Raw genomic sequence first — 12908 nt, forward strand, 5'->3', positions numbered from 1 at the left:
GATTCACAAAATTATTGTCGGGACTTGTGTCGGCCAACCCAATTTTGATAATAAAATAGAAAGAATGTCAGGAAGGACAGAAACGAGGCTGGTGTAGCCACTTGCAATATGGGCCAATTTTAAGAACAGACAATCATGTTAATTTAATTGCCGTATCTCTGCCCTTGTCCCCTCAGCACGCACACCGACCCATCTGTTTCCTGGTACTTCTGCTCACAAGTGGTGTCTGGGGATCTCTGAAAACGGTGTGGTGTATATCGGCCCCGAATTACAGCTAGCAAGCTAGATTTATATCAGGATTTTTAGAAAGTTGCCTCACCTGAGAAAACGGGGTCAAACAGGAAAAATTAAAGCCTAATTTTCAACATTAATAAAATGTCATCGGTCCTGAAAGGACTTTGATTTAATATTCTGTGCATTTTTATTGTGGGCAAAGGACCCCTGACCCTCTCCAGGCGCAAACGCCATTTTTTCTATATTTGCCATTTGTTCATTCCATATGTCTGTACTACTTCCAGTATGCCAGAGGCAGAATTTTGCCTTGGGTGTCTCTCATATGTCAAAAATTGCCTCAGTATGGCAGGACCAGCATTCTATTATTGGTGCTCTCATGTATGCCATGGGTATACCCCTTTTGTCATTCATTACAAATATCAGGTCACTGCCTTGAATTTGCAGTGAATGCTCCCTACAAACTATGGATGCCATACATGCCAAGAATTACTTTCAGTAAGTATGTCAGGGCCAACAGCACACTTACATGCAATACACACGCACACACACTTTGCCTTGGATGTTTTTCATATATCAAAAACTGCCTTAGTGTGTCAGGGCCAGCATTTTGTTATGGCCACACAATACGCAATGGGTGCCCCTTATGTGAATAGTTACATACAACATGCCACTACCTTAAATATGCCTGTCAGAAATTGGGTTATTGGTTGTAGGTGGTAAAATCCTTCTCAAGCAACAACCATAATCCTTGTTAGGTTGAACCACAAAAAAGTCACTAAATTAACCTGTGCTTAACCCTCTGGTAGTTTGGCACAAAAGCAGTCAGGCTGGACTTAGAGGCAATGTGTAAAGTATTTATGTAGCTCACAAATAGTAATAAAGTGAAAACACAACACAAGAAATACCCCATATCAATCTAGAAAAATAAAGTTAAATCTAATAGATAAAATACTGGAACAAATATCCAATTAGAAAAACTAAAGAGATGCAATATAAAAGTTGTAAATGAAAATAGCGCCAGATAGCACAAAACGACAACTGGAGTTACTTGGTTGCGCCAGACTGCGTCAAAGTCACAAGTTCCACGAAGGAGTGTGGGCTGGGTGTAGGAATGAATTGGGCCAAGCTGGATAGTGTACCTGGTTGCAGTTAGACTGAAGTGCAAGTTCCCGCATGACACCTGTACCGATGAGGCCACCGATCAGGTGCTGCAAGTGGCTGCCATGCAAGGTCGTGCCGTAAGATGCACCTTGCTGTGTTGGTTCCACTGAGACTGCCACTCGGGAGTGGTGAGGTGCTTCAATGTGAGGTCCTGCGTTGAGATGAGTTTAGCTGCACCAAAAATTCTGATGAGGCCTCAAATCATGAGATGCAAGGTGCTGCAATGCAAGTTCCTTCATTTTGCTGCCTTGAGTTGTGTCGGTTCTAATGGAACCCACACCTAGGCTAAGAAGATTACACTCTGATGTCAGCCAAAGGTCTAGGATCTCGGGGGGCACCTCTTGGGAATAAGGACTCACTCAAGCAGAGGCCAACAGTAGGGCACAGACAGGTCCATTTGAGTCCAGGCAGCTGGGCAGATACAGGACTTGTCTCTGGAGCTTGTTAGGCCAGTCAGCTAGCCCTTGGAGTCACTCTGGTGCTTCTGGCTTCAAGAAGCAGTTCAAGTCTCCCTTCCTCAGGCAGCAGGGCAGTCCTTCCAGTGGCAGGGCAGCAGAACAGTCCTTCTTCAGAGTCTTCCACAGATCCAGAAGTGATCTAAAGAGTTGGTCTGAGGGTCCAATATTTATACCTGGTGCCTACTCTGAAGTACCTGGTTCTGGAATTTCCTTCGCTCCCCTAGCCCCAGGATGTCTGGAGCCACAAACGGCTAGTGTGAAGTTCTTTTTGTGTGTGTTGAGGCAGCTCCTTTGAAGTAGGTGACAGTTCTGCCCCTCCCATCAGGTCAGGGTGTTTCATCCTGCCAACACATAGCCCCGCTTTTGTGATACTGCCTGGAAGAAATACAAGAAGGCCAACTGCCAAATGCACCTAGTCATGTGACCCAGGACACAGGCTGCAGGCACCAAATGGTTACGACAAGAAACCACCAACTTTCTAAAAGTGGCATTTTCAGAACTGTGTCTTAAAATTTGACTTTACAACTAAAGAGCGTCTTAAATTACAATTCTTTAGAGACCAACCAGGATATTTATACCTATTCCCAAGCAAAGGTTATCACTTATTAAATGTAATAAGTTAACCCAATGTTATCCGATGGGAGAGGTACTGAAAAACTAATTTAAGAGTTTTTCACCACCAGGGCATGTAAAATGTAAAAGTACATGACCAACTTTTTAAATACAATGTACCCTTCCCTATGGACTGTTTCAGGTCTACTGTAGGCTTGACATATATGTATTAAAAGGAAGGTTTAGGTCTGGCAAAAGGTTTATTTTGCCAGGAAGAAATGGCAGTTTAAAACTGCACACAGGCTGCTATGACAGACCTGAAACATGTTCTAAAAGGCTACTGCAGTGGGTGACACAATAAGTGCAACACTCACTGGTAGCATTTAATTTACAGGCCCTGCGTGTAGGAAAGTGCCCCTTTAGTTATAGTTACCCTCCAATTGTTTTTATATAGTAAAAATATACTTTGTTACTTTATCACTAGAACCAATGGATCTTTGTTGCAGGTAAGTACGGTTTTAAGTAAGTATCAATTGTACTTTGATTGACTATTGCAGGTAAAGCAGTTTACAAGTAAGTAACACGTCAAGCCGGCCCATTTCCTTCCTGTCTGGCCTTTGGTTTTCCTGAACCAATCCCCTGGATCCAGCCTGCAGCATCTTTGTGACCCCTGGGGTTCCCTCACTGAAATGCATTGGGCACCCGATGCTGTGTTTGTACCCTATACCTGGCCGCCACTGTGCCACTGAGGGTGTGTGTTTGCTGCTGACCTGTGGCTCTGCCCCCCCCGGTGCTGAGTTAAACCCCCCAGGTCTGTGTCCTGAAACTGTGGGTACTTACTTGCAATCTCTTTTCTACTAAGTCCCCCCAGTCCTCATAGGATTCCAGTGCAAACCCAACACCACCTTTGACCTCTGTACCCAGCTGGTCACATGTTGCTGGTGGTGCACTTTTGGGGTCAAGTTTAACTCTGACCTGTGGACATTCTAACCTCTAAAGACTGGAATCGTAAGCCACATACTTACCTTATGTCTGTGTAAACATTTACCCCCTAGGATTCTATGGACTCCTATGGAAAATTGCACTGTGTCAACTTTTGAAATTGAAAAGTGTTACTTGTAAACCCCTTTACCTGCAAAACCCAAACAAAGTACAATTGATCCATAGGCTTGATACTTACTTACAACTGTACTTACCTGCAACAAAGATCGCTTGGTTCTAGTGATAAAGTAACAAAATATATTTTTGCTATATAAAACAAATTGGCCTGGAGTTAGTTATTGAGTGTGTGCCTCATTTATTGACTGTGTGTGTACAACAAGTGCTTTGCACTACCCTTTGATAAGCCTAACGGCTCAACCACATTACCACAAAAGCGAGCATTAGTATTATCTACGTTAGCCTCTGTTAAGCCTCTGGGGCAGCCCTGGACTCTGCACACACCATACCTCATTTTGGTATAATATAACCAGAGCTAGCTTCCTACACTAGATACATGTAGTATCATATCCTAAGGACTTAAGGTAAATTAAATGTGTCAAACAGGTACAAGCCAATTGTATCATGTTATCACTACAGTACTGTGTAAACCATGTCTCAAGCCTGCAATGGCAGGACTGATACATGTTTTAAATGGTTACTGTAGTGGGTGACACAATGAGCGCTGCAGGCCCACTGGTAGCATTTAGTTTACAGGCCCTGGGTACATGTAGTACCATATACTAGGAACATAAGTAAATTAAATGTGCCAATCAGGTATAGGCAAATTGCACCATGTTTTAGCGAAAGAAGTACACACACGTAAGCACTGGTAAAGTGAACATAGTCCTACAGCCAGCAAAAACTAATTCAGCAAAACAGGAGGGGTGAAAGCAAAATGTTTGGGGGTCTACCATCCAAGGGTGTCAAATCAACAATGCCAAGGATGCCCTCTATAAACTATGGGCGCCCCACTGTCCAAAAATTATCTCTAGTATGTCAGGGCCAGAGGCACACTTACATGTAACACACACTTGTACAGACACACACACACTTACTTTGTCATTCTCGCACTCACTCACTCCCACACATTTTCACACACACACATATACTCTTACATGTTATGTCATGTTAAATTAATTGCCTGAACGCATGTATAAACAAAGGTGTCTTGGCACTAGCTCAATTGGACCCAATAACTTCCAGCTTAGAGCCAATTAATGTCTGAAGAGAAAAGTTTAAAGAGTTTTTCTGAAGAGGAATAGATTGTTAATGGCTTCTTAGATAGAGAGGTAGAGTATTCCACTGTTTTGGAGGCACTATTGACAAAGCTTCTTCCTCCCTATGAGGCTAACTTGAATCTTGAAATAGAGATATTTTTGCAGTTGAGGATCTTAGGGTCCTCTGAGGGGAGTGCCACTTGAATTTCATTTTCACAAAATTCGGTCCAATACCATGTTAGGTCTTAAATGTGATGCAACGAACTTTAAAGATGACTCTTTGTCTGACAGGCAGCAAGTGCAGCTGTCTAAGTGCTGGTGAGACAAATTGGAATTTCGGAATGCCCAAGAGCAGTCAAGAGGCAGCATTCTGATGACTTTGCAATTTATTTGAATGTTGTTGCTGCATGTTCATGTATACAGCATTGCAGTAGTCTGTTTTTTAACGACCCATAGATGTCCCTACTGTTTTTAGAAGCTCTGATGGTATAAAAGGCAGGACTTTTTTCAAAGTCTTCAGATTGTAGAAATAAGATGATTAAACTGCATTGACCTGGGTTCCAAAGGTGAGTTTATCATCCAAAAATACTCCCAGGATGCAAATCGTTCTAACAGGAGTGGGAAGAGACTATAGTTCACATGGCCACCAGGAAGGAGACCAGAGCGATGATGAGTTTCCAACTAGAACAATCTCGGTCTTTCTGGTGTTGAGTTTCAGGCAGTTATTAGCCATTCACTCATTAACTGCTCGCATGCAATTATGAAATCTCATGCCTGTGTCCTGCTCACTTTTGGTCAGCGAGACCATGATCTGTGTGTCGTCGGCATAGGATGTAAGGGAGAATCCTAAAGTTCTAATTAACTCGGCCAGACCTGAAACATAAATATTAAATAGTGTCAGACCCAACGACAATCCCTGGGGAACCCCACAGGAAAAGGAAAAGAAATCCGAGGTGAATTCATAGAGTGCCACTGATTGCTTCCAATCATAAAGGAAGTAGCTTAATAGAGTAAGAAAAGGTCCATCCACCCCTGTGTTTTAGAGGCAGCCAGGGGATCAAAGTGAACAGTATCTCTGACCTCTTCCGTGGCCTTAATAAAGTCGGCTTCAGTACAATGGCTACTACGGAACTCATATTGAGTGAGGTCCAAAAGCTCATTCTCCATTATGTAGGTGTAAGTTGCTGGGTCATTATTTTTTCAACAATATTCACAGGGAAAGGTAGCCAAGAAATGGGCCGATAGCTGTTGGGATCGGTAGGGAAGGGACAAAGTTTTTTTAATTTTTATTTTGTATATCAAGGGAAGCATTGATGCATCTTCCATTGCTTAGGAAAATATCCTTTAGCAAACAACTTGTTGAACATCATAGTTAGATGGGCAGCTATAACTTTCGGTGTTAATTGTGCTACCATTGGAGGAAAAGGGTTCAAAGGCGAGCCGGACTTTGTTGTTTTTATAAGCTGAGTGACCCGATCAGTCGGGGTATTTATAAAGTTAAGAAAAGGCTCAGATACAGGGCTGATGGAGAAGGCGGCCACCTTTGACTGGAGACAGGAATTGGGGGAGAAAAATCCAGAATCCACTTCATCTTGAAAGAAACTTGCCAGTGAGCTGCATAATTGTTGACTACTGGCTGCAGAGTTACTGCAGGGAATAGCTGTTAGCATGCTGATCGTAAGAAAGAGTTCTTTGACCACTTTTTTGGGGGCCTCAAACTTCTGGCTGAAGTAGGTAGATTTATTTTTAATGAGAAACTATTTATATTCGGTCATGCGTTGCTTATGTTTCTCTTTTCTACCTTTAGGTTGTTTTTCCTCCATTTACGTTCTAGCCTTCTACACCGTTGTTTTGGGGCTCTGAGGTCTTCATTGAACCACGGTGCAGAGGGGTTCTGGCTTTTGGAGAATGAGCTTTTAACTGTTACCAGTGTATTCATTGTGTTGTTGATTCAAGATGATTGTTCATCAACAGCAATGTCTAGGTCCTCTGTCAATGTGGGCATAGAATCTGTCAGGGACTGTTGGAGGTGATTTGATGAGATATTGTGCTACGGGCGATGTTTAGGCAACCTAGTAGGTGGAATACTAGTTTCATCTTTAGGGGGCCGATGTAAGTCAAATAAAACTGTATGATGATCTGACTGCGCTAATGGCAAAGTGTTTACGTTCTTTAGCTCAGTGTTGTTTGAGAAGATACTGCCTAAACAGTGACCTGCAGAGTGAATTCGGCCTGACACTAGCTTATTCAGCCCAGCGCTAGATGTTAAATCTAACAGGGCTTCTGTATCTTTGTCTGAGAGGTCTTCCAAATGATAATCAAGGTCTCCAAATAAGGTAAAGTCCTAAAAAGGTAGATTCCTGTATGGTGCTCATGTCTGGCAAAAAGTTTCTTCTAAGGCCAGGCGGCTGATAGATCAGAACACCGTCTAGGATTTGAGAGTTGGAGATTAAAATGGAGAAAGAGAGAGCCTCACAGTTTAAAAGAGCTACTGGTTGAGTTAATAGCCATGATGGTGCAGTAGATTATGGCTAGACTGCTCCCTGATCTCTAGCCCATCCACCCTGTAAAAATCGTATCCCTGTGGACATGCTGAGACCATATCTGGTCCTGAGGTAGGGTCAGCCCAGGTTTCCATGACAAAGAGAAGATCTAGCTTTTGTGTTTCAATTAAGTTAATTGATTCATATTTATGTTTTACTAGGGATCTAGTGTTAACTAGTGTGCTCTGTATTTTGTTGTTTGAGGTTTTCTTATTATTGTGCTGCACAGGGATTAGCGTATTTCGACAGTTCCTCTCCGCTGTTGCTAGTAGCATGCTGTCCTCCTCCTTAATATTCAAGCTGCAGCTCCAACATGAATCAAGGAGTCATCTGCTAAAGCTAATGAGTTTACTGGCAAGCACTTAGTATTCTCACCTGGGCCTTCGATCGTGGGGAGCTGGTATTTCATATAGGTTAGTCTGCACAAGTTATATGGACCAACAGATGTAAGAGGGCTGGTGCTCGGCACGATCCGGGCGTGTACAGGGTGCAGAATGGCTTGCCTTTGGCACGCCAGCAGCACACCCGCTGTGCACATGTACGCAGTGGACGTGCTCTGAATAACTTTAAATAGCCCCCCATGAACAGGGGGTGTGCAGGGGGCGTGGCATCAGCACTTGTTGGCGCTAGAGTGAGGCAGAAAAATTAAAGGGCAGAGTAAAAAGTTAACAGGGGTCCAGTAACTCCAGATCCTTTTAATATGCTCCTCATTTGGAAGGAAATACTGATAACAGAACAAAACTAACACAACAGTGAGAAAGAAAATCATAAAATTAATTAAAAAGGGGAATAAACCTTTGATAAGATGGCGCCCACACTGTAGAGCCAGGCACCTCCCAGTAAAGTGCACACAGTATGCACTCTGAAATAAATCTTTCAACATGAAACAAAAGTGAAAGTAACAACCCCCCTCTCCCTTTGCCCCCTCCCCATTTCCAAGTTTGGGACCTTCTTGGGGTCTCCTTTAGAGAGTAAACTTTGCACCTTTTGCATGAGAATAGACACCTGCTCCTCTGACAGTCATTATGATGCGTAAGGAAGGTGTCGGGGGCAGAAAGCAACAGTGGGGCATAGTACTGCTGAACAATTTACAGGACACGTCTGTTGGATGTGATGGATTGCCACTCTGGAAGAAGGTACTGTATCCTGCCTCTCACAGGATGGCTGTACATCACTAATGACAAGCTAAAGGGGCTTGGAGGGTGTGGTACCAGGGGGACAGAAAACACTGATGCACAGGATAACCCGCATGTTGCCTGCCAGATCAATGATTCCACCATGAAAGGACTGAGGTCACTGGAGAAGAGGGTGGATTGACTGGCACTACTGTTTGACAAGCACCTGGAGTAGCCTTGCAATTTCCTGAGCTGGTGGGGAACCTGTTTGGCACAGACTGAGTGACCCATAGTTTGCCCTGGCTCTTCTTTCCTTAAAGCATTCTAAAGCAGAATCAGCTTTTTTCACCAAACAGACATGAGGCTTCGTACGGCATATCAGTAAGGGAGGTCAGTACATTTGCTGAGAAATCTGTGGATCAGATCCATGCATAGCGACGGAGCACGAAACTGGCGCCAACTGATTGCTGCAGACAAAATCAGTAGTACCAATGCCAGCATTAATCATGTATTTGGCTGCATCCTGACCATCTCGAATAGACTGAGCCAAGAAGGTTATACGTTCTTCAGGGACTGTCGGTTAGATCTCAGTGACCAAGTCCCAGATGGTATGAGTGTATCCACTCAATAAACAAACAGCAGTGACTCACCTCAATACTAAGCTAGCAGAACAAAACTTTATTTTTCTGAATGCCTCAATCCTTTTTCACTCCCTGTCCAGAGGGACCATGGGCATGGATTTCAATTCACCTTGCTGGTGAAAGCCTGGACCACAAGATTCTCTGGAGTAGGATGCTTTATAAGGAAATCTGAGTAGTTGGAGGTGGTCTACGGTGTCTTTCTACGCAATGGCTCACCAACAGGCAAAAACAGGGGTTAAACCACGTGTCCGTTAAAATGTTACTAAGGACTTTATAGAATGGAAGAGAGGGTTCAGACGAGGCTGGCCCAGGTACCAACACTTCAGTAAGGACATTTGTCTTGACATCATATGAAGACATCTGTAGGTCCAGGTCCTCAGCTGCTCACTGAATTACCACAGCAAAGGAAGCACTCTCTTCTGCTGGGGACCCCACAGGCAAATTCAACTCTGTGTGAGGGACCTATGAAGCCCACTGGCCTCCTGTAAGTCCATGTAAAGACTGTCATCACAGTAATGGAGGGGGCAAATCATCCCCATCATCATCCATCGTCATTTTTGGGTGGTGCCAAGTTATGGTCAGAGTTGGAGCCAAAGAGGCAATGGAGCTTCTGAGGGAAACTCTGCGGTAGTGGAAACATCTGACCAGACTCACGTTGTATGGGGATCAGGTGCGATGTAGCAGATTTGAAGAGCAGCCTCGGTTGGTGTTGAGACGATTCCAGCTTCTGGTCAGACATTGCAGTTAAGCAAAGGTGGAAGTCTGCACCAGACTTTCTGCTGAACCCTTAACAGGCCTAAAATTGCTGAGTGTAAGAAATTGGGTTATTGGTTGACTGGGGTATGAGCGCTGGACAAAAAGCAACTACAATCCTTTTTCAGGTGAGGCACAAGCCAACCCTCCAATTAACCTGTTTTGATCTCGTCTAGAAGATGTCAGAATCTTTGCTTTCTTATTACAGTTCAGGTGACTGTTCGCTTGACATATCATGTCTGCACATTTGTATAGATGATATCTAAAATAGACATTTGTATTATGTTGTAATAATAATTCTGTAAGTGCAGCCATGTTAAATATTGTGATGTCATTAGGGTTAACTGTGGATATCTGGTCGTGCCGGACTTGGACAAAGTCACAAACTCAGGCTGACCGCAGTGGAGCAGAGGCTGATTACAGGGACCCAGTTGGGCCTGCTGAACAAAGTACCTTGAATCCTGGTTTGCGGAGTGTTGCAAGGTTCTGTGTTAAGAATGCGTTTTGCAGCCGAAGCAATGCATCAGTTCCCTAGATGAGTAGTTTACATGGGAGGTCTGGTGACGTTGTCAAGGATCCAGTCAACAGTGCCTTGTGATGCAAATTTCAGCATACAGGTTGTGATGCACAGTCGAGGCGATGCATTGGTTCTGAGGAGTTATGAGGCTGTGATGTGAAAAACCTTTGTCGTTAAGGCTGCTGGCAACGAGATATGCAAGGGCCTGCGTCTGGAAGGTTTGGCACAGGCAGCGGTTCCAATATAGCTGCGGGGTCCACGCGGATTCGGTTCTGCTCGGCTTTGCACCGCAGAGATGTGTTGCTTCTGCTGGATCTACAGATGGGCTGGCAGAGCACATCAGGCCCACTTCAATGGGTCCGTCCAGGACTAGGGTGGCACCACTTGGCAGGGCAGACTGACAGATGGCAGAGTCCAGGTGCTAGGTTCAAGATTGTTGGAGTCTTCTGTCCCTGAGGCTGGAGTCAGGAGGCCAACCAACTAGCCCTTGGAGTCACTTTGGGTCCTGGGTTCAAAAGATGCAGGTCCAGTCCTTCTCACACAGGCAGCAGGGCAGCAGTTCTACAGAGCAGCAATCCAGCAGAGTGGAGGTCCTTTCAGTAGCACAGCAGTCTTTGTTCTTGGTAGAATATCCACGAGTCCAGAAGTATACTGAAGAGTTGGTGTCTGAGGTCAATATTTATAACCAGTTGTGCCTTCGAAGTGGGGAGGAGCTTGTAGAGGCAGATCTTTGAAGTGTACAGGTGCCCTGTCTTCCTTGCCCTGGTTCCAGACTAAACACAGAGGGTATGCAGCCCTTTATGTAGGGGCAGGGCAAAGCCTATTCAAGTATAAGTGGGGCTGTGCCCTGCTACTCCCTCCTATCCTGCCAGTGATAGCATAACCAGGGACATTTTGAACTTCCTATTGTGTGTGGCTGTCTAGGAGGAATACACAAAGCCCAACTGTCAACTACACTTAGTCATGTGACCCAGAGACATGCTGCAGGCACCAAATGGCTAAGGCTGGAAAATGCCAACTTTCGGAAACTGGCATTTTTAAAATCGTAATTTAAAATCCAACTTCTTCATAAGTTGGGATTTTCCATTACAATTCCAAAAACACCAAACATGAATTAGTTACCTGTTCCCATTTGGAGGTTACAGCATATTAAATGTAATAAGTCAACTCCAATGTCATCCCATGGGAGAGGCAGGCCTTGCAGTAGTGAAAAAATAATTTTAGTGTTTTTCGTTATCAGGACATGTAAAAATTGCTACACTGCACCCTACCCTTGGGCAGTTCAGGGCCTACGCTCAGAGAGTCTTATCTGTATTAAAAAGCAAGGTCTGATCCTGGTAAAAGGTTTATTTTGCCAGGTTAAAATGGCAATTAAAAACAGTATACACAGGCTGAAAAGTCAGGCCTCAGAAAAGTTTAAAGTGCTACCTAATTGGGTGGCACGATCGATGCGGCAGGCCCACGAGCAGCGCCACTTTGCTAAGGACTAAAAAGTCAATTAAAAAAGGCAATTTGGTATATGCCAATTCTACAAGTTATAAGGAAAGAGCACAAGCATGTTAGCAGTGATAAAGTATGCAGCGTCTTAAAGTCAGCAAAAATGAAGGCAGCAACCAGGAGGGTTGAAGGCAAAAATTTAGGGGGAAACCATACCAAGGATGCCAGATCTACCACATGCCCCCTCTAGTCCCCTGGCTGAAAGTGGGAAGAACTATGCAGCCGCTTGGGAATTCTCTTCAATAAGACAGAAAAACCTGGAAGACCACCAACATTATCATGGTCTGTCCCAGGACGGTGTTCCTCCGTAGTCTAATATCTGTAGGAAGATAGAACACCTCAACAATTTGGGATTCTCACCCCTCATATGCATTGGCCACATGAGGGGTCTGAACCCGGGAGTGAGCACCAAACAGGTATGGTCTCAACTTCTTCAGTACCCAGACCACCGCAAGGGCTTCCCTTTCTATTGTAGTCCACCTCTATTCCCGAGGAAGTATACTCCTATTAATGAAGGCTACAGGTGGATCCAGGCCCTCTTCGCTCGGCTGCGAGAGGATGGCTCATATGCCATGCTTTGAGACATCTGTCTGCACAGTGAATTCTTTGGGGAAGTTAGAGGCCTTGAGCAAGGGTGTCTGGCACATGGCCCCCTTCAGGGTGTCAAAAGCGTGCTGGCATGATCACCTTTCTGGGCTGCTTAGAAGTCAGCTCTGTCAAGGGTGCAACAATGGTCTATAACCCTTGACAAATCTCCTGTAATAACCAGTGAAACCCATGTCTGGGTCTTAGGGGGTTCCCAAGCCAGGATGGTTTGGATTTTTGCCTGGAGAGGCTGCACCTTGCCTCCTTCCACTTGGTAATCCAAGCAGACAACTGAAACCTACCATATCTGGCACATCCTGGCCAAGATAGTCAGTCTGGACCTTTGCAGAGCCTGAAGCACTTCCCTGAGGTGGTCACATGTGGAGGAGCAGCCTTTGGGACCAACACCACTGGGCAGGACCAAGGGCTGTTTGAGGGCTCAATAACCCCCAACTCCAGTATTTTGGAGACTTCCTCCTTAATGCTGGCTCCCAACTTGTCAGAAAGTGCGTTCATCATACTCTTCACTGGTGTGCTGTCCCAAGTACCAATATCACGGGAGTCTCGTGCTGTCCCAAGTACCAGTATCACGGGAGCCTCATGAAGTGAGTCCTGCGGCAAGAGAGAAGTGTGACGTAAACTGTCCACACCAAG

The 12908-nt window shown here is 44.7% G+C and overlaps 2 protein-coding genes across 3 annotated transcripts in view; one reads left to right on the forward strand and one right to left on the reverse strand.

Moving 5' to 3' along the window:
* The window catches only part of IFT74 (intraflagellar transport 74), a 464653-nt gene that overhangs the window by 319233 nt on the left and 132512 nt on the right, over positions 1–12908 (reverse strand). The window lies entirely within an intron of this gene.
* The window catches only part of LRRC19 (leucine rich repeat containing 19), a 73126-nt gene that overhangs the window by 709 nt on the left and 59509 nt on the right, over positions 1–12908 (forward strand). The gene's annotated exons all lie outside the window — the stretch shown is intronic.

Source organism: Pleurodeles waltl, chromosome 1_2, assembly GCF_031143425.1.
Source record: "Pleurodeles waltl isolate 20211129_DDA chromosome 1_2, aPleWal1.hap1.20221129, whole genome shotgun sequence".
Taxonomy (NCBI): Eukaryota; Metazoa; Chordata; class Amphibia; order Caudata; family Salamandridae; genus Pleurodeles; species Pleurodeles waltl.